General features: G+C 46.6%; 1 protein-coding gene and 10 non-coding genes across 11 annotated transcripts in view; 10 read left to right on the top strand and 1 right to left on the bottom strand.

Annotated features, from left to right (window-relative positions):
* Positions 1-18,657, bottom strand: part of DNAJC5B (DnaJ heat shock protein family (Hsp40) member C5 beta) — a 43,442-nt gene that overhangs the window by 17,044 nt on the left and 7,741 nt on the right. The gene's annotated exons all lie outside the window — the stretch shown is intronic.
* On the top strand, positions 754-842 carry TRNAY-GUA. The gene is given in 2 exon segments: positions 754-790; positions 807-842. It is a non-coding gene; the product is annotated as a tRNA-Tyr (tRNA).
* Positions 1,166-1,238, top strand: TRNAA-AGC. Its single transcript has one exon. It is a non-coding gene; the product is annotated as a tRNA-Ala (tRNA).
* On the top strand, positions 2,216-2,288 carry TRNAA-AGC. Its single transcript has one exon. It is a non-coding gene; the product is annotated as a tRNA-Ala (tRNA).
* Positions 5,779-5,851, top strand: TRNAA-AGC. The gene has a single exon. It is a non-coding gene; the product is annotated as a tRNA-Ala (tRNA).
* On the top strand, positions 7,855-7,943 carry TRNAY-GUA. The gene is given in 2 exon segments: positions 7,855-7,891; positions 7,908-7,943. It is a non-coding gene; the product is annotated as a tRNA-Tyr (tRNA).
* TRNAY-GUA lies at positions 9,044-9,132 on the top strand. Its single transcript is given in 2 exon segments — positions 9,044-9,080; positions 9,097-9,132. It is a non-coding gene; the product is annotated as a tRNA-Tyr (tRNA).
* TRNAA-AGC lies at positions 9,464-9,536 on the top strand. Its single transcript has one exon. It is a non-coding gene; the product is annotated as a tRNA-Ala (tRNA).
* Positions 15,905-15,993, top strand: TRNAY-GUA. Its single transcript is given in 2 exon segments — positions 15,905-15,941; positions 15,958-15,993. It is a non-coding gene; the product is annotated as a tRNA-Tyr (tRNA).
* TRNAA-AGC lies at positions 16,323-16,395 on the top strand. Its single transcript has one exon. It is a non-coding gene; the product is annotated as a tRNA-Ala (tRNA).
* TRNAY-GUA lies at positions 18,165-18,253 on the top strand. The gene is given in 2 exon segments: positions 18,165-18,201; positions 18,218-18,253. It is a non-coding gene; the product is annotated as a tRNA-Tyr (tRNA).

Genomic DNA, 18,657 nt, shown 5'->3' with positions numbered 1-18,657 from the left:
CTGTTCTCTCTAAAAAGAGTACATTACCAAAACAGCTCTCTGCACACTGAGATGACATACACTAATTGGAGATGATTCAGCAATCGGAAAGAGATCTAGTTATTAGCAGTGCAATTCATATGAGTGCGACAAAGGACTCTGTTAGGTCCAACCCAAGAAAAAATTAAAGTAAGGACAAAAACTATGTGATATAACACAAAGTACCAGCTATATGGAAGCTTCCTTGTAGGTCCTGGAAAAGAGACATTTCCAGTTATGTAATAACCAGGGTTCATTATGAGCAAAAGGAAGAAGACAAAAAAGTAGAGAGTGAAATGAACAAAGGAGCTTGTTGGCTACTTCCTATGCCAAAACCATGGGTTTATGTCCATTCAAATTTTTCTCATGGTGAATGGCCTTCTCCTTCACCACTTTAGGATCACTTTACTGCAGCCGTCCACAGCAGCAAGCAAGTTTGGGAGAGAAAAGTGACATCAAACAGAGAAACAGCTATCCCACAAGATGGATAAGTGTGCCTTAGATGGATAAGGCATTCATGGAAACGAAGTCAGTGAAATAAGCTCAAGATATCTGTCAGTGGGAGGCTTAGGCTGAAAATTGAGATCAGGCCAGACTCTGATACAGGGTGGGTCTGATGAGGGTGCTTTTGGATTAAATTAGCAATATTTTGGAGGCAGGAAAATATGTTCTATAGTGTGAAATATGATAACACTATGAAGTGCCAGAGGATCTCAGCAACATGTCCTCACGCTTCCTTCGATAGCTCAGCTGGTAGAGCGGAGGACTGTAGGCTCCCTTGCATGGCCATCCTTAGGTCACTAGTTCAACTCTGGCTCGAAGGAGTGTTCTTTTGGCTCTGGCCCACACCCTGCACTGGCACTGCTGCCTTTTGGTCATGCCCAGGAGGCTTCCCTTCAAAGGGCTGTCCAGCCATGAGCTCTTGCCTGACATTGGGAAGTTGACCAGACAAGGTTTTTTTGGGTGAACCCTTGGGCAGGGCATGGTGGTTCTGAGCTCTGGAGTTGTCAGGGGTCACCTCCAACAGGAAGGTGAGCGAGTGTGAGAGTGAAGATCTTTGTGGGGCCTCAGGCTTTGTGTGCAGGGCATCCTGGGGCAGGGCTGGGTGCCTGGGAGGGGAGAGGACCTCAGGCAGTGGCTGCAGGGTGGGGAATTAGCTCAAGTGGTAGAGCGCTCGCTTAGCATGTGAGAGGCAGCGGGATCGATGCCCGCATTCTCCAACACTTTTCATTTCCCTTGCCTGGACACAGGGCCCTTTGTCAGGGATCCATCTATTCTCTGCAGGCTGTGGGAAGATTTATGGTGTGCCCTGCATTTGCAGAGGAGAATGACGTCCAGGGCTGTATCAAGAGTACCATGGGCAGTTTGACAGAAGAATTGATCTTCTCCCTCTTTGACAGTTCTCAAGTACCAAGCCAAGTACAGAAAAGGACATCAGTGGAATAGAGCAACTTCAGTGGAATCTCAAGGAATTCTCTTTAAGGATGGGCTGAGGAGAGTGGTGCTTTCAGTTTGCAGAAAGAGAGGTTCAGACGACTTACACATGACATTCCAGCACTCTGTTACAGAACAGAGGAATGGCTGTCATTTTGTTTTGTCTTATGCTTGAGAAGAGAGCAAAAGACAGCACAGTGAAAGCGAATCAAGGGAAAATGCAGCAGGATATGGATAAACTCTGTGTGGACATGAAGAGAGTCCATCTGTAGAAAATTATGTCCTAGAAGCTTATGGAGCCTTTCTGTTGTTGTTTTGCATGATTGATGGGCTAAAGTGTTGAGTGAGGTGCTGTGATGTTGGAGCTGAGGCTGTTTGAAGCAGGATGTGGCAATAGAGGCATGATGGTGCCCTGTGGCTTGGGAAAAGTGCTGTCTGAGTGTGTGCTGGGCGAGGTCCTGGGCATGTCCCCACGCTTCCTTCGATAGCTCAGCTGGTAGAGCGGAGGACTGTAGGGTCCCTTGCATGGCTTGCCTAAGTTGTGGGAGGTAACCAGCCAAGGCATTTTTTGGTGAACCCTTGGTGACAGATGGTGGTTCCAAGCCCTGGAGTTGTCTGCAGTCACCTTCAGAAGGAATGTGAGTGGATGAGTTGGTGGTGTGAGAGTGAGGCCATTGGGCAGCCCAGGCTTTGGGTGCAGGGCATCCTGGGGCAGGGCTGGGAGCCTGGGAGGGGAGAGGACCTCAGGCAGAGGCTGCAGGGTGGGGAATTAGCTCAAGTGGTAGAGCGCTCGCTTAGCATGTGAGAGGCAGCGGGATCGATGCCCGCATTCTCCAATGCTTTTCATTGCCCATTGCTTGGACACAGGGCCCTTTGTCAGGGGTCCCTCTGCCCATCAGTGTTATTAGGAGCTATTTGTAGCTGGCTGCACCGATAACTACAGCAACTGGGGCTGTACCAGGAGCAGCAAGGGCTGTAGACTGGGGTATTTGAATCTTCCTATTTACTTGGAATTAGACCAATATCCTTGCCCAGCTTTACGCCTCCTGAAGTGAAGTTCTCTATTATTGAGAAGAGCAAAATATCAAACTAATTTTTAAGTACAGTAAAAGAATGACTCTGGAACGCCCAAGCAGTGAGAGTCACCCTGCTAAGATCACAGAACGGATCCTCCTGGGAGATATGTCTAGACATGTGAAGACAGACAGGTGTTTAGAGACAGCCAACATGGCTTCACCAAGCACAAATCATGACTGACCAATCTAGTGGTCTTCTACAATAGACTGATTGCATCAGTGGACAAGGAATGAGCTATGGATGTCATCTACCTAGACTTTGCTAAAGCCTTTGACATCATCCAAGACAACATCCTTGTCACTAAGTTGGAGACACAGGGTTTTCATGGATGGACTGTTCAATGAATAAGGAATGGATTGGATGGCCACATCCAAAGAACTGTAGTCACCAGCTCAATATTCAAGTGGAACACAGTATCAAGTGGTGTCCCTCAAGGGTCAGTATTGGGACTAATATTATTTAATATCTTCATCAATGATGCCATAGCGAGTGGGATTGAGTGCGCCCTCAGCAAGTTTACAGATGACACAGGGTACGGTGCAATTATATGCCTGAGGGAAGATATTCCATCCAGAGGGACCTCAAAAAAGCTCAAGGGGTGGGTCCATGTGAACTTCATTAAGCTAAACAAGCCCAAGTGCAAGGTCCTGCACCTTGGTCAGGGCAATCACTGGTATCAGTACATGCTGAGGGATGAATGGATTGAGAGCAAATGTGTGAAGAAGACTTCAAGGTGCTGGTGGGTGAAAAACTTGACATAAGCTGGTAGTGTACCTTTGTAGCCCAGAAAGTCAACCATATGCTGGACTACATCAGAAGTAGTGTGGCCAGCGGTGGAGGGAGGTTATTCTGTCCCTCTATCACACTCTTGTGAGACCACACCTGGAGTGCTGTGTCCAGCCATGGGTTCCCCAGCATAAGAAAGACATGGTTAGAACTGGTCCAGAATAGGGACACAGAACTGACTGGGGGATGAAACACCTTTCCTGTTAAGACAGACTGAGAGAGTAGGACTGTTCAGCCTGGAGAAGAGAAGGCTCCAGGGAGACCTAATAGCAGCCTTGCAATTCATAAAGAAGGCTTGTAAGAAGGACAAAAACACTTTAGCAGGCCTTATAGTGAGAGAACAAGCAGAAATGTTTTTTTTTAAAAAAGGTAGATTTAGATTATGTAAAAAGAAATTCTTTATGATGATGGTGGTGAGGCACTGGAATAAGTGGCCCAGAGAACTTGAAGATACCCCAACACTGCAAAAGTTCATGTCTGGTTGGATGGGCCTTTAAGCTATCTGATCAAGTGAAAGAGGCTCTTGCCCACAGCAGAAAAGATGGACAACATGATGTTTAAAGGTCCTTTTCAACCCAAAACATTCTATTGTAATATACGAAAGACAGATGGTCACAAACTGCAGTCTTTGGGTGAGATAAGCAGAAGCTTTCAAATGCCTGTCATGACGTTATTGATTCAACTGTTAGGCCTTTTAGTGTTGTGATGGGAAGAGGAACGAGACACAGTGGGCCACAACTGAAGCAGGACAGATTCCATTTTTTCCCTCCTCGGGTCAGACAGGCAGGAGAAGAAGGGTGTCCTGGAGAGCTGTGCAGTCTCCATGCTGGGAGGTTGATGTAATATAAATGGCTGAACCTTTGAGTCAGCTGCAGTGATCCTTGAGCTCAGGCTGCTGATGCCTTTTCCTGGTCTTAAAATCAAGAGTCATACATGGTTAGAAGGGGAAAAGGGATTTTACCTTGGTATTTATTTTAAGGATCCTTAGGTGCACACATCCAGGTCATATGCATCAAGATGCACCCTGCTGAGTATGCCCCAAAAGATCGAGTATAACATTATAGGTTTTACTAATTAGCATATCTATCAAAGATTCCCCAATGAGAGGCTCAAGTGAGCCCCCCTCCCCAAGGAACCTTCCCCTGGATGGTTCTATCTTAGTTAACAGAATGTGTTCTGGAGAGGACCTTGGGGTCTGGGGCACACTGATACCTAGCTACGAAGTTTCTAAAATGTTTAAGTCTCGTAGCTTGACAAACAAGTCCAAGAATGTAGGCAAAAAGCACTAAAAATACAGAAGTTGTAAAAAGGTATAACAGGGGTATAAAAGAAAAGGCAAAAAATCTTCATGGCATCACTGCTGTAGGACATTTGAAAAGAGATGTCCTGAGGCCTCATCCAAGCTGATTGCTTTGACTGCTCTGTCACAGAGGAAGAGCTTGTTTGGGTCCCTCCATAGCTCTGCTGGTGGAGTCAAGGGCTGTAGGCTCCCTTCTGTGGCTACTCATCACATCTGTCTCAGTGCTGCCTGCCCTAATACATCTGAAAGGCCCTGAACTGACCTCGATCTCCACCCATGGGCCAAGGAGCTCTATTTACATTAATCTCTCTTTCCATGCTACACCACGAGAGTCTTGGTCACTAGCTAAGTTAGACCCATAGGTTTGGATATGTCCAGCCACAAAGACTCTTGATGCTTGTGCTGATGTGCAGATGGATGTTCTGGCTTGACCTCAACCCTCTCTTGTCAGTCTGGACCTGCCTGGCAATCACTGGACATGATCATCATTCTGACCTCTGCAGTGACTTGCTTGCTTGCAGTGCCTGATGGTGCCTTCTGCTCTTATCTGGAATGAGCCACGATGGCTGGGTCTGCCCTGGTTTGGTGTTGTGGACTTGAGATTTTCTGGGCAATGTGGGTCTAAGGCAAGTGTTTCTTTTTTCCTCCTGGGCAGTGTCATGCAGGTATATGTGAGGTGGTATGAAAGCTCAATGGTTGTCTGAGTGTGTGCTGGGCGAGGTCCTGGGCATGTCCCCACGCTTCCTTCAATAGCTCAGCTGGTAGAGCGGAGGACTGTAGGCTCCCTTGCATGGCCGTCCTGAGGTCACTGGTTCAACTCTGGCTCGAAGGAGTGCTCTTTTGGCTCTGGCCCAAATCCTGCACTGGCACTGCTGCTTTTTGGTCCTGCCTGGGGGGACTCCCCATAATGAGCTGCCCAGCCATGAGTTCTTGTCTGACCTTGGGAAGATGATGAGCCAAGGCATTTTTTGGTGAACCCTTGGTGACAGATGGTGATTCTGCCCTGGAGTTGTCCACAGCCACCTTCAACAGGAAAGTGAGTGGGTGGGTGGTATCGTGAAACTGAAGCTGATTAGGGGGGCCTCAGGCTTTGTGTGCAGGGCATCCTGGGGCAGGGCTGGGAGCCTGGGAGGGGAGAGGACCTCAGGCAGTGGCTGCAGGGTGGGGAATTAGCTCAAGTGGTAGAGCGCTCGCTTAGCATGTGAGAGGCAGCGGGATCGATGCCCGCATTCTCCAATGCTTTTCATTCCTCTCACCTGGACTTGCGCTGCAAAGAGGAGAACAGCATCTAGGACTATGTCCATGGTAACCTGCACTGTGAATTTGAAGGAGTGGATTCTCTCACTTTGTTCTGAGCATGATGGAAAGGATCCAGAATATCATGCCCATCCTTGAGCCTCCATGTATAAGACAGACATTGACCAAGTGCAAAGAACTCAGAATGAGGCCTCCAGGACACTTGGAAGCAGGTGCACTTGCCCTTTGACGAGAAGTCATTGAGTGTGGCCTTGTGCAGATCCTGAAGAAGAAAGGGCTGTGTGGGAGATAAGCAAGCACTTATCATTTATCAGAATGACTATCAGGAGGTTATTGATTCAATAGTTAGCCTTTTACTGTGGTGATTGATAGAGGAAAGAAAAGCAACAGGCCACAACTGAAGCAGCAGAGGTTCCATTTCTTTCTCTTCTATGAGGGAATGAAAACCTAAAAAGAGTTAATGTCTCAAACCCTTGGTAGCAGAGGAAAGGACTGTTCCATGCCAATGATATAGGGCGCAGTTAGAAAAGAGCATCTTTCAATGCAAGATAACACTTTCCTCGGACCAGCTTCCTTATCTAGGGTAACTATCTCCAAAACCAGGTATGAGGCAGCATTCCACTTGTCTGGTGCACAGGGGTGAAGGGGATTGAAACCACAAGGCCCCCTAACCCCCCTCTGAAAAGTTTGAGAATAACAAAATGTGCATGCATGAGGACTAGTTTATAAATAGCGCAACTGAGATGGATGGGGTGTGCAACCACCATCCTAAGGAACTGAACCAGAGGCAGCACTGGAACCTTGGCTGGTGATCTGGATCTTTTCCTCTATGTCTACCTTGTTCTCTTTTTTCTTCTCTTCCTCTTCTTAAAAGTTTAAATTGCTGCTCCCATGGGCCGTTCAGAAAAGTTTAAATCATTGCTGCCATAGGCCATTCAACTTATAATAAGGTTTAAAGTTTAAATTGCTGCTGCCATAAATGAAATTTTCTAATTGATCGTTTGGAATCATTTTGCCTTAATTTAGCCCAAAGGTATGCTGAATGTTAGCTGTTTCCAGTACTGCCCTCTGGGGACCTGAGGTTTTATGGCGATCCCTGAACAAATGGTCCAGGACCACTCTCTAGGGACCTGACACCTCCTCAGGTCAGCCAGGTAGGAGAAGAATGTTGCTCTGGAGTGCTGTGCAGTCTCCATGCTAGGAGGCTGGCATGATCTGAATGGCTGAAGTCTTGCACAAGATGATGAGATCCCTCATTTAGGGCTGCTTGGAGGAGAAGGTAGACAGAGAGATGCCCTGAGGACTTATTCAAGATGACTGCTTTGAGAACACAATCATGGAGGCAGAGCAGAAAGAGGACCCTGACAGTCTATCAGTATCTGCTGGTGTAGTGGAGGATTGCTGGTTCTCTCACATGGTGACCATTACATCTTGTCTGGGCATCAAGTGCCTGAATAGGCCTGAATGGCCCTCACTGGCCTCATGTGGGTTTTCCACCTCCAACCATCAACACAGAAGTTCTCTTTATGTTCAATTCTGGGCCGTCAGTCTCTTTCTGTGTTAAAAAGCAGGAGTCCTGGTGTCTAGCTCAGTAATGGCCACAGCCATAGCACTATCACAGCACAGTGACCTTGGATCCAAACCTGCTGTTCAGATGAATGTCCTTCATTGACCTAAGCCCTGGCTTATCAGTCTGGGCCTGCCTGTCAGTCACTGGACATTATCATCACTCTGACCTCTGCAGTGACTTCCTTGCTTGCAGTTGTCCTTGCCTTGCCATGGTGATAGTGCCTTCTGTTCTGGATGATTGCTTTGAATGAGCCACCATGGTTGTATCTGTCCTGGCCAGGGGTTGTAGGCTTGAGAAGCAATGTGAAATAAGGTGAGTCTTTCTTATTTCCTGCAGAGCAGAGCTATGTAAATACAAGGGAGTGGTTGGATGAGTGTGTGATGAATGTCTGAGGTGTCAGAATCATGGGGTTCCTTTGATAGCTCAGCTGGTAGAGCAGAGGACTGTAGGCTCCCTTGCATGGCCATCCTTAGGTTGCTGGTTCAACTCTGGCTCGAAGGAGTGTTCTTTTGGCTCTGGCCCACACCCTGCACTGGCACTGCTGCTTTTTGGTCCTGCCCAGGAGGCTCCCCATAATGATCTGCCAGTCATCAGCTCTTGCCTGAGATTGGGAAGACAAGTGGCCAAGGCATTTTTAGGTGAACCCTTGGGCATGGGAAGGTGATTCTGACCACTTGGCTTGTCTGCAGTCACCTCTAGCAGGAACATGAGTAGGTGGGTTGGTGGTATTACAGTGAGGTCATCGGGAGGCTCAGACTTTGCTGCAGGGCATCCTGGGGAAGGGCTGGGTGCCTGGGAGAGGAGAGGACCTCAGGCAGTGGCTGCAGGGTGGGGGATTAGCTCAAGTGGTAGAGCGCTCGCTTAGCATGTGAGAGGCAGTGGGATCGATGCCCGCATTCTCCAACACTTTTCATTTCCCTTGCCTGGACACAGGGCCCTTTGTCAGGGTCTGTGGGTGCTCACAGTATACCCAGAATGCAAAGAGTAGGATGACACCCAGGTCTGCATGGCAATTTAACAGGGGTTTCTCCCTCTTTGCTTGATAGACATCAAATGTCATATAGAGTGCTGTGTCCGGTTTTGAGATCTTCTATGCAGAAATGCAGTCAAAGAAATAGAGTAACTTCTGTAAGGCAACCAAGAATCTCAAGGAATGGAAAGATTTCTTTGTGTGGGTGGGCTGAGGAAAGTGGATATATTCAGCCTATAGAAAGAGAGGTTGCCGGGGGCTTACACATGACCTTTTGACTTAGAGGAGGTTTCAGAGTAGAACGGCTACATATATGTCATGTGCTTAAGAAGAGCGCTGAAGACAGCACAGTGAAAGCGAATCAAGGGAAAATGCAGCAGGATATGGATAAACTCTGTGTGGACATGAAGAGAGTCCATCTGTAGAAAATTATGTCCTAGAAGCTTATGGAGCCTTTCTGTTGTTGTTTTGCATGATTGATGGGCTAAAGTGTTGAGTGAGGTGCTGTGATGTTGGAGCTGAGGCTGTTTGAAGCAGGATGTGGCAATAGAGGCATGATGGTGCCCTGTGGCTTGGGAAAAGTGCTGTCTGAGTGTGTGCTGGGCGAGGTCCTGGGCATGTCCCCACGCTTCCTTCGATAGCTCAGCTGGTAGAGCGGAGGACTGTAGGCTCCCTTGCATGGCCATCCTTAGGTCGCTGGTTCAACTCCGGCTCGAAGGAGTGCTCTTTTGGCTCTGGCCCACACCCTGTGGCATCATTGACTTTTTTTAGTCCTGCCCAGGCGATTCCCCATAATGAGTTGCCCAATCATGAGCTCTTGCCTAAGTTGTGGGAGATAACCAGCCAAGGCATTTTTAGGTGAACCCTTGGGCATGGGAAGGTGATTCTGACCACTTGGCTTGTCTGCAGTCACCTCCAGCAGGAACATGAGTGGATGAGTTGGTGGTATGAGAGTGAGGCTGTTGGGCAGCCCAGGCTTTGGGTGCAGGGCATCCTGGGGAAGGGCTGAGAGCCTGGGAGGGGAGAGGACCTCAGGCAGAGGCTGCAGGGTGGGGAATTAGCTCAAGTGGTAGAGCGCTCGCTTAGCATGTGAGAGGCAGCGGGATCGATGCCCGCATTCTCCAATGCTTTTCATTGCCCATTGCTTGGACACGGGGCTCTTTGGTGGGGGTCCCCCGTCCTCTGAAGGGTATGCAAACCTGGGAAACACAGTAGAGGATAGCATGCAGGACTTCTCCAAGAGTAGCAAGGCCTCTTGACTGAGGGAAGGCATTCTCTGACTTTCCTCTTCAGCGAATAGATGCCATTTAGAATAGTGTACCTGTTATACATAGGTTTATATAGGTTTTGGCTACAATAGAGTTAATTTTCTTCCTAATATCTGTGTTTTGGAATTAAGGTGTGAATAATGTTGGTTACACACTGCTGTTATAATTGTTGGTAAGAAGAGTTTATGTAAAGCCAAGGACTTTTCAGTTTCTTGCACCATCCCATTAGGAAGGAGACTGAGAGCACAAGAAACTGGGAGGAGACACAGCTGGGACAGGTGATCCCAGCTGGCCAAAGGAATATTCCATACCACGTGACATAGGGCCCAGTATATACTAGGGAGAAAGATGGCTGGGGGCCACTGCTTATAAACTGGCTGTCTTGGCATTGTTCTGCAGGTGTTGAGCAGTTGTGTTGTGGGTCACTTATTTTGTATAATCTAATTCTGTTATTATTATTGATATTTCTCCCTTTTCTGTCCTTTTGAACTGATTTTTTCTCAATCCACAAATTTGCTTTTCTCTCCCAGTTCTCTCCAAAAACCCTCTTGGAGCTGGGTTGTGTGAGCAGTTGTGTAGTGTTTAAATGCCTGCTGGCATTTAAACAGCACAACAGCCCTTTTAGGTGCCCAGCATGGGGCTTGAAAGGTTGAGACAATGACAAATCTGACTAGAGTATGTTAAAACAAAATTCTTATAAGCATTCATTATATTAGTTTAATGGTTTCTGATCCTGATGTTGATTTACTTACTCTCAGAGTTGTTTGCTGTTCTCAGAGTTGTGTTATGTAACATCTTAACTTGATCTTTATGTTTCTTGTTGCGCTGTTTATCACCTCTGAGGGCTGGGCTAAGGTTATCATGTTATCTAAGGTTATCATGTTGTCGTACTTTGTAACACTGGCATATGATGACATGATATGATATGATATGATGGTCACAAGGTCTATTTGTAATCAAGTATTGGTATCTTCTCCATACTTCTAGAGCCATCTACTGGAAACTATTCCTAATTACATCCTTTATCTTTCCTAGAGCCAATCTATGGGGCATACACTTCCCACATCTTCCCCTTCTTCTCCGGGGTATTTACAATAGCTCTTGACAATCCTGAATATAGTCAGGATCTTCAAACCAGCATGTTCCTATTGCTGTGTCTCTTGATTGTATTTCAGGCCTTGTTTAGACTTAACTGTCTAAGGATACCAGTCAGGTATCTGCCCTGAGCCTGAGCAGTTATAGTGGAAGGATGTGTGGGATAGTACAGGCAAATGTGTAGGACAGTGGGCACCTCGAATATTTTGGAATTTCACCCTGGAACTAGTTCAGAATCCTGAAAAACTAGTAAAATATTTGGAAGAAGTATGCTGTCACCCTGGCAGTTCCAGAGAGAAACAAATCACGGCAACGTGCTGGGGCCTGGCCCATGCCTATCAAGTTCTGTTCAACACTATTCAGTACCCTCAAGGGGACAAGAAGGTTTTTGGATCTGATGACAAAATGTCAGGCACTTTGGCTACCCAAGTCCCAACAATAGATACTGCATCTGAACCAAAGAACACACCTGTATTGATACCATCTTCACAAGAAGAAATGCTGGAAGCAGAAGTCGGCTCCTTTAGTAAGGGATGAAGGAGGCTCTTCTAAGGGTCAGCAGCAGGAAGAAGTGGACAAGGCAGTCTACTCCAAAGCAGGGCCATTATGAGAACAAGAGGAGGAAGAGAGGCGGCTGTGGACTGGGGTGGAAGAAGAGGAAGAACTGATAAATGAGGCAGTAACCACCTGAACCCCATATCACACCAACCAAGCCCCCCGATTCCCACGCATAAGCTGATTTGTCAGCTGGAAAGCCCTGGAGTGATCAGCAGGACTCCCTCACCCTGTAACAGTTTCATATGGCCACTGTGAAAATCTGATTGAGACTGGAGACCCGCAGTAGATTATAGTGCCTTGAATGAAGCTGTGCTGCTGCTGAGTGCTGCCATGCCAGCCTTTCTGGAACTTCAATTTGAACTGGAGGGAGTTTGTATCAAAGGCAGACAAGTGGCTTGCCGCAATCAATATCACTAGCATGTTTTTCTCAATCCCTTTGGCAGCAGAGAATGCAGGCCACAATTTGCTCTCACTTGGAGGGATGTCCAGTACACCTGGAATCGACTGCCCTAGAGATGGAAACACAGCCCCAGCATTTTCCATGGACTTAACCAGACTGCACTAGAATGGGAACACCTGCAATACATTGATGACATCATCATATGGGGAAATACAGCAGACAAAGTTTTTGAGAATGGGAAGAAAATTGTCCAAATCTTCTGAAAGTCAGTTTTGTCATAAATCAAAGTAAGGTCAAGTCACCTACACAGCAGATCCTGTTTTTAGGAATAAAATGGCAAAATGGACGTTGTTGTATCCCAATGAATGTGATCAACAAAATAACAGCTAGGTCTACACCAATTAGCAAAAGGAAAACACAAGCTTTATTAGGCATTGTAGGTTTTTGGAGACTATTTATTCCAAATTACAGCCCATTCTATCAACTAACCTGGAAGAAGAATTGTTTCATTTGGGCCCCGAACAATGACAAATCTTTGAACAAACTGAAAAGCAAATAGTACATACAGTAGCCCTCAGGCCACTCTGGGCAGGACAAGATGTCAAAAATGTGCTGCATCTGGGGAGAATGGTCCTACTTGAAGCCACTGGCAAAAAGCATCAGGGAAGACTCAAGGTTGACTCTTAGGGTTTTGGCGTCAGGGACACTGAAGATTCAAGGCCTGCTATATTCCAACTGAAAAAGAAATATTGACATCATATGAAGGAGTTTGAGCTGCTTCAGACATGATTAGTATTGAAGCACAGCTCCTCTTGGCACCCTGACTGCCAGTGCTCGGCAGGGTATTCAAAGGGAGAGCCTGTTCTACACATCATGAAACTGATGCTGTGTGGAATAAATGGGGCTCACTGGTCACACAATGCACTCGAATAGGAAAGCCCAGTGGCCCAGGAATTTTGGAAGTTATCATTGACTGGCTGGAAGGCAAAGATTTTGGAATATTGCCAGAAAAGGAGGTGATGTGAGCTGAAGAAGCCTCACTGTAAGTGAAATACCAGAAAATGAAAAACAATATGCCCTGGTGAGTCCTATGATATTTTGGGAAAACATCAAAGGTGTAAGGCTGCTGTGTGGAGTCCCACACATATCGCAGAAACTGCTGAATGACAATAGTCAGTTTTCAGAGGTGAAAGCTATCCATCTGGCTTTAGACAGTGCTCAGAGGGAAAATGCCCAGTACATTATCTCTATACAGGCTCATAGACAGTGGCAAATGCTCTGTGGGGGTGGCCATGGCAATGGAAGTAGGTCAACTGGCAGCACAGAGGTAAACCCTCCTGGACTGCTGGATTATGGCAAGATATTTCTGCTTGGGTAGAGAACTGTGTTGTAAAAGTACATCATGTAGTCACGTACCCAAGTGTTAAGTCACTGAGTAACATCAAAAATCCCAGCTGATGGGTCAGGATGCTAAGATTGAAGTGGATCAGGTGGATCTGGACTGTTAACATAAGAGTGAATTACTTATAACTTAATGGGCCCATGATATCTCAGGCCATTAAGGAAGAAATACAGCATATACATCACCTCCTTATTGAGGGGTGGACTTAATCATGAACACTATACATGATTATCCAAGAATGTGAAACATGGCCTGAAATAAAGCAGGACAGACAGTTAAAGCCTCTCTCTAATGGAGGACAATGGCTGAAATATAAACATGGGGAGGTCTGGCAGATTGATGATATCACATTCCCACAAATCAGCCAATGCAAGCGCCAGGTGCTTACAATCACAGAACTGTAGAATCATTTAGGTTGAGAAAGACCTTGAAGATCATCAGATCCAAGCATTAACCCAGCACTGCCAATTCCACCACCAAACCATGTCCCTAAGGGCACACTTACCTATCTTTTAAATATCTCCAGAGATGGTGACTCAACCACTTTCCTGAGCAGCCTGTTCCAGTGCTTGCCTACTCTTCCTTTAAAGAAATTTTTACTAATATCAATGATAGAACCTACAACCAGATGGCTGGAAACATATTCTGTGCCTCATGCCACTGGCTGGAATACTGTCCTGGGCCCTGAGAAACGAGGTAACAATGAAACCCAGAAAGAACTGAGTCAGACAATGGTACTTATTTCAAAGCAACCTCTTAGATATTTGTCTCAAACAGCGTTGCATTGAATGGGTATATCACACCCCCTGCCATGCACCAGCCTCCAGAAAATTGAACAAATGAACTGTTAAAGACTACACTGAGAGCAATGGGTGCTGGGACATTTCAACATTGGAATACACATTTAGCAGAAGTCAGGTGTTTAGTCAACACTAGAGGATCTTCTAATCAAACCGGCCCTGCCCAATCAAAACTTTGATGTACTTTTACAAAAGGGAGAAGTCCCTGTAGTGCACATAGAAATTATGCTGCAAAAGACAGGCTGGGTTATTCCTCCTTCAGGCAAAGGCAAACACATCCATGATACTGCTTTTGATCAAGAACCTGGGTGCACTTGGTGAGTAATGCAGAAGGATGGAGAAGTATGATGCCTTTGCCTCAAGGAGATTTGATTCTGTGTGAGGCAATGATTTGAATTGTATTATATTAATTGCTATATAATAATGTGTAGCATCTCTACTATGGTTGCTATATGCCATATCAAAATTATTACAATAAAAATTTAGATTTATTAATCTATGAGAAATGAATTTTGATTAGACCAGGATAAGTGGAGCAATGATAGAACCAGAACTGTCTTCAAAATGCAACAGTCCAACATCATACATCATCTCTCCTGCCCTGAAGGACTACTATTAAAGAGGAGTCCAACGTCATGGACTAAGTAAACTCAACTGACATTTTAGAGGGATGGTCTGTAAGCTAAGGGAATGATGTCTGCATATGTATATAAAAAAGACCAGAAAAGATGTACTGGAAAGTGTGGGACCTGGGCATGACATAAACAGTATAGAATAAGGCATAAATATTGACCTGGTTTCAGTTGGGATTGAGTTAATTTTCTTACTACTAGCTGGTACCGTGCTGTGTTTTAGATCTAGGAGGAGAATAATATTGATAACACTCTAATGGTTTAGTTCTTGCTGAGCAGTACTCATCCTAAGTCAAGGACTTTTCATCTTCTCACACCACCCCACCAGCAAGGAGGCTGGGGGGCAAAAGGGGTTGGGAGGAGACACAGCCAGGACAGTTGACCCCAACTGGCCAAAGGAATATTCCATACCATATGGTGTCATGCTCAGTATATAAACTAGGAGGAAAGATGGCTGGGAGCTGCTGCTCAAGAACTCACTGGGCATCATTCATTGAGTGTAACGCAATTGTGTTGTGCATCACTTGATTTGTATATTTTAGATCTATTAATATTAGAGTTATTGTTGTTTTTGTCGTTGTTTTTGTTATTACTATTATTATTATTTCACTTTCCATTTCTTTTCTGCCCTATTAAACCACATTTTTCTCACCCTGTGAATTTTACTCCCACTGTGGGGAAGGGGTTGAGTGATCAGCTGTGTGATGTTTAACTTCCTGAAAAATAAAGCCATGTCAGTGCCCAGTTTTGTGCCTCTGTGTAGAAGACACACGTGGACCATGTGCAGTGACCTCAGAACAAGGCCATCAGGATGCTTAGGAGCAGGTGATCCTGCACACAGGAAAGGACATCAATGAAATGGAGCAATCTCAGTGGAGGGCCACCAAGAACCTCACAGAGTGGAAGGATTCCTCTACATGGATGAACAAGAACAGTGAAACTGTTCAGACTGTTGAAGGACAGAATCAAAGGGCTTGGATATGACCTTCATGCTTGTAGGACATTACAGAGTAGAGGAAATGCTGTCCTTTATGTGATGCTAGAGCAGAGAGCTGAAGACAGCAGAATGAAAGGGAATCAACAGAAAATGCAGCAGGATATAGGTAAGCTGTGTGGACATGAAGAGAATCCATCTGTAAAAGATGACACCCAAGGAGCTTATGGAACATATCTGTTTGTGTTTTGCATGACTGATGGGTTGAACAAGGTGCTGTGATGTTGGAGCTGAGGCTGTTTGAAGCAGGATGTGGCAATAGAGGCATGATGGTGCCCTGTGGCTTGGGAAAAGTGCTGTCTGAGTGTGTGCTGGGCGAGGTCCTGGGCATGTCCCCACGCTTCCTTCGATAGCTCAGCTGGTAGAGCGGAGGACTGTAGGCTCCCTTGCATGGCCATCCTTAGGTTGCTGGTTCAACTCTGGCTCGAAGGAGTGTTCTTTTGGCTCTGGCCCACACCCTGCACTGGCACTGCTGCTTTTTGGTCCTGCCCAGGAGGCTCCCCATAATGATCTGCCAGTCATCAGCTCTTGCCTGAGATTGGGAAGACAAGTGGCCAAGGCATTTTTAGGTGAACCCTTGGGCATGGGAAGGTGATTCTGACCACTTGGCTTGTCTGCAGTCACCTCTAGCAGGAACATGAGTAGGTGGGTTGGTGGTATTACAGTGAGGTCATCGGGAGGCTCAGACTTTGCTGCAGGGCATCCTGGGGAAGGGCTGGGTGCCTGGGAGAGGAGAGGACCTCAGGCAGTGGCTGCAGGGTGGGGAATTAGCTCAAGTGGTAGAGCGCTCGCTTAGCATGTGAGAGGCAGCGGGATCGATGCCCGCATTCTCCAATGCTTTTCATTCCCTTTGCCTGGGCACAGGGCTCTTGGCCAGGAATCCATCTGACCTCTAGGGAGGCTGTGGCAAGGCCTATGGTGTGCCCTGGATTTACAAAGGAGGATGACATCAAGAGCACTATGGGCAGTTTAATGGATTAATCGGTTTTCTCCTTCTTTGCTTATGTCCTGGGTAACCCAAAATGTTATTGTATTCCATATCTATCAGTGCCCAAAATTGTTACTGTCTCTTGAAAACCTTGTGGCCAGAAATGGAACTGCAGGGCTGGGGCATTGCCAGGTCTCTTAAAAGCCAGGATCTCTCAGGCATAGTTCTCTATTACCTCTTAGCTTTTGCTTTTCTGTTTCATTCTCTCAGTGAGAGCCTTGAGGTAGCATAGGTGGAGGCTCCCCTTGGTTTTCTTTTGTTTTCTTTCCCAAGAGGGTTGCTTCAGGCAGGTTTCCAAGGAGCCACATTTCGTGGTCCTGGACTGCTTCAAAGCAAATTTCACAAATACCAGTCTACAGTCACAGCATCGCGCCAAGGAAAGTGGAACAGCCCCAGTCTACATGGTTGCCCCAACCTGCCAGCAGTGCCTAATGGAAGTGGGAAGGCATGGAGTCTGAGTCGTCCCTGCTGGCTGCCTCCTCATGAAAAGGTGAAGCCTCTCTACGAGTTCCAGCTAGTGTGAGTTCCAGCTGCTGGAGTGCATTTTTTGACAGAGCTGATACCACCAGAGAGATAGGAGGGGCATTTGTCTGCTTTGGACTCTAGGTTTTCTTTTTGTTTTGTCCTTGTTCTTTGTTGCTTGTTGTTTGGGGGGAGTTTTTGTGATCGTGGAGGTTTGGTATCTGGGTTGTTTTGGGGTTTTTTCCCTCTTTTAGTTCTCTCTGTCCACATGTAGTTGAAAGAAGGGGGAGAGCTGCCACCATCTTTGTCTCTCCACATGTGATTGTTCATGGAGGGCACCATCTTGGGAGGAGGGTTTTCTCCGCCATTTTTTGTTTCTCTTTGTTCCCAGGGAGTCTGTAAGATTTAACAACTTTGTAACTAGTGGTTATTACTGTTATTTTTCTTGCCTGTTGCTATTTTGCTTCTTTGGTAAACTGTTATTTTTTACTTGTATCTACTTGTGTTCATCTCTACTTATTGGTGGAAGGGGATTGGCTAAAAATAAATGGGAGGTAACTCATTTTAAAGTGTCTACCCCCTTGACTTAAACCAAGATGGCTTGACAGTTCTCAAATATCAAGCTCAGTACAGACAAGGACATCAATGAAATGGAACAACCTCAGGCCACATCAGGCCACCAAGAATCTCAAGGAATCAGTGGATTTCTCTATAAGGATGGGTTGAGGAGAGTGGGCACATTCAGTTTGCAGAAAGAGAGGTTTGGAGGACTTGCAGATGACCTTGTGGCACTTAGATGTAGGTTAAAGAACAGAGGAATGGCTGTCATTTTGTCTTGTCTTGTGCTTGAGCAGAGAGCAAAAGACACCACAGTGAAAGGGAATCAAGGGAAAATGCAGCAAGATATGGATAAACTCTGTGTGGACATGAAGAGAGTCCATCTGTAAAAGATGACATCCAAGGAGCTTATGGAGCCTTTCTGTTGTTGTTTTGCATGATTGATGGGCTAAAGTGTTGAGTGAGGTGCTGTGATGTTGGAGCTGAGGCTGTTTGAAGCAGGATGTGGCAATAGAGGCATGATGGTGCCCTGTGGCTTGGGAAAAGTGCTGTCTGAGTGTGTGCTGGGCGAGGTCCTGGGCATGTCCCCACGCTTCCTTCGATAGCTCAGCTGGTAGAGCGGAGGACTGTAGGCTCCCTTGCATGGCCATCCTTAGGTCGCTGGTTCAACTCCGGCTCGAAGGAGTGCTCTTTTGGCTCTGGCCCACACCCTGTGGCATCACTGCCTTTTTTTGGTCCTGCCCAGGCGATTCCCCATAATGAGCTGCCCAGTCATGAGCTCTTGCCTAAGTTGTGGGAGGTAACCAGCCAAGGCATTTTTTGGTGAACCCTTGGTGACAGATGGTGGTTCCAAGCCCTGGAGTTGTCTGCAGTCACCTTCAGAAGGAATGTGAGTGGATGAGTTGGTGGTGTGAGAGTGAGGCCATTGGGCAGCCCAGGCTTTGGGTGCAGGGCATCCTGGGGCAGGGCTGGGTGCCTGGGAGGGGAGAGGACCTCAGGCAGTGGCTGCAGGGTGGGGAATTAGCTCAAGTGGTAGAGCGCTCGCTTAGCATGTGAGAGGCAGCGGGATTGATGCCCGCATTCTCCAA

This window comes from Corvus brachyrhynchos, unplaced genomic scaffold (assembly GCF_000691975.1).
Source record: "Corvus brachyrhynchos isolate BGI_N302 unplaced genomic scaffold, ASM69197v1 scaffold230, whole genome shotgun sequence".
NCBI classification, from domain to species: Eukaryota; Metazoa; Chordata; class Aves; order Passeriformes; family Corvidae; genus Corvus; species Corvus brachyrhynchos.
The sequence above is the reverse complement of the archived record's forward strand: the minus strand, read 5'-3'. Positions and strand labels throughout refer to the sequence as shown.